General features: G+C 41.6%; 1 non-coding gene across 1 annotated transcript; it reads left to right on the top strand.

The window, feature by feature from the left end:
* The first annotated feature begins 179 nt into the window (after nt 1–179).
* Nucleotides 180–343, top strand: LOC111814980. The gene has a single exon (XR_002819817.1). It is a non-coding gene; the product is annotated as a U1 spliceosomal RNA (small nuclear RNA).
* Nucleotides 344–2,213: the final 1,870 nt, after the last annotated feature.

The raw sequence follows: 2,213 nt of genomic DNA, 5'->3' as shown, positions 1-2,213 counted from the left end.
CTGGTGTTGAAGCTTGATGATTTTCCTGTGACCATGGAGATAGCTTAGGGCAGTTTCGCAGCCCAATGCATCTCCTGTGTGGATGGGCTAGGAGGACCCGAGAGTGCGTGAAGGCAAATGAGCCTGAGTGCAGAGTGAGGCACGCAGGAGGCTTGGTGGGGGAGGGCAGAGCAGCAGTCATACTTACTTGGCAGGGGAGATATCATGATCAAGAAGGTGGTTTTCCCACGGCAAGGCTTATCCATTGCACTCCGGATGTGCTAACCTCTGCGATTTCCCCAAATGCAGGAAACTCGACTGCATAATTTGTGGTAGTGGGGGACTGAGTTTGCGTTTTCCCTCGTTTTGTGGTTTAACAAAAGGCTTAAAGTGCTATAGTTTGATCTGTTTGTTTCATTTGTTTGAGTCATTTTGTGAAATTGGCCTGTGGAGAAAAACATACATTTTGCCTGTGTCTGCTGAGTTAAATGATCTTTCTACAAATATTTTAGGTTTGCTTTGTACGTATTTGTTTAATTGGAAGATTACTGTCCTTACATATATAGAAAAAGATGTTTTTCATTTTTCACTTTGTGTTTGTTGACGGCTCTGTACTGACACTCCAAACTTACATGGGCTTGGACACACCGCGTGCTGCTCAGATGACATGGCTCTGTCGACAGACCTGCTTCGTCCATCGCTCTCTTCTTCACTAGCATGAGGGTCCCACAGTCTGAGATTTTCTTCTCACAAGGAGCACCATCCCATGCCACAATCAGTGAAACAGAATAGAGTGAAAGAGTCTAGCTGCTGACCAGACCAGGTGAGCTCACAGCTCAAAAGCCAAGCAGTACAGTGAAGTGCCAGTGTCACTGCTAGGTGTTTATTTCATGCGAATGTTTGCCAGCAGTTCCTTGAACCCTGAGCTGAGCGCTATAGAGCCAGGTCAAAGCTATTTCAATTGCTGGGCTATTTCTGTTCTTTCTGATCTATTTCTTTCTTTCCTTCTGTTTCTTTCTCTTCCTTTCCTGTAAAGCTCTTAAAGGAGTTACGTGTTCCACGCTCACCCTGCATAGAGGATCAGCTTTGCTCATCATCGTGCACGGGACACCCACATGTGAGGAGGAGCATGGTTAATTGATTTGCAAGCTGCATGATGGAGACATTGTAAATACATCTGCTTTTAGGGGTATTTCCATTTATAAATGTATTAATTTTATTATATTAAACAATGTATACTTAAGAAAAAAGTGTAATAACATAAAATTAAATTTTAGTATCTATAATGTTGACAAGAAACATTATTTTCAACATCATCCATTGGCCTGCTTCCAAAATCTAAACAAGAATAGAAGTATATTTCTATATCAAATATAATAAAAATTCAAAAATTTAACACCAGTATAACCTTTGCCACGCATGACAGCATGTTCCATGCACAGGCCTAGCTGACGCTCACAGCATATATGATTTGCTTTCCTGTCTTTTGGGCATTTCATACCTGTCACCTCTTCTCTTCCTGTTTTCTCAGGAGGTTCCAACTATCCCGTGTGCACTTAGCGGAAAAATGAAATATCAATAAAATAAGATATTAAATATGCTATACCTGTTCAGGAAAAACATTGTCTCCTACGTCAACTCTTTGCTTAATAAATCTAAAAAGAAATATATAGATCTTTATGTACAGCAGGTAAGGGGATGCATACCTGTAATCCCACATGTCAGCAGGAGTGAGAGGCAGGGCAATTGGTTTGAATTGAAGATCGGCCTGCACTACAGTCAGACCAATTCTCAAAAAAATGAAATAAATAAACACATGAATGGTATCCCTTAGTTATTGCAAACCGATTAAACCTACAATCTCCCAAATGAGAGTACACAGAAGAATTAAATAAAACAGTTAATGGCCGGCTAGGTAACTCAGAAGAGGAAAGCACCTGCTTAGGCAGAGTGCAGCAGCCAGGGTTCCATGCTTGCCATGCGGTCCCACCTCCAGGGCTTAAGGAGATGCCACTGAGACTGAGAGGTTGGCACATAACTATAATCCCAGCTTTTGGGAGGCTGAACAGAGGCAGATCACTATGAGACACATCTATGGACTGAGATCCTGTAGACCGTGTTCTAAATAGCAAGCAATCAAGCAAGCAAGCAAGCAAGCAAGCAAGCAAGCAAGCAAGAAAGAAAGAAAGAAAGAAAGAAAGAAAGAAAGAAAGAAAGAAAGAAAGAAAGAAAGA

The sequence above is a fragment of the Octodon degus genome, unplaced genomic scaffold, assembly GCF_000260255.1.
Source record: "Octodon degus isolate 3935 unplaced genomic scaffold, OctDeg1.0 scaffold05116, whole genome shotgun sequence".
Taxonomy (NCBI): domain Eukaryota; kingdom Metazoa; phylum Chordata; class Mammalia; order Rodentia; family Octodontidae; genus Octodon; species Octodon degus.
Note: the sequence above shows the minus strand (reverse complement) of the source record. Positions and strands in the feature narration are given on the sequence as shown.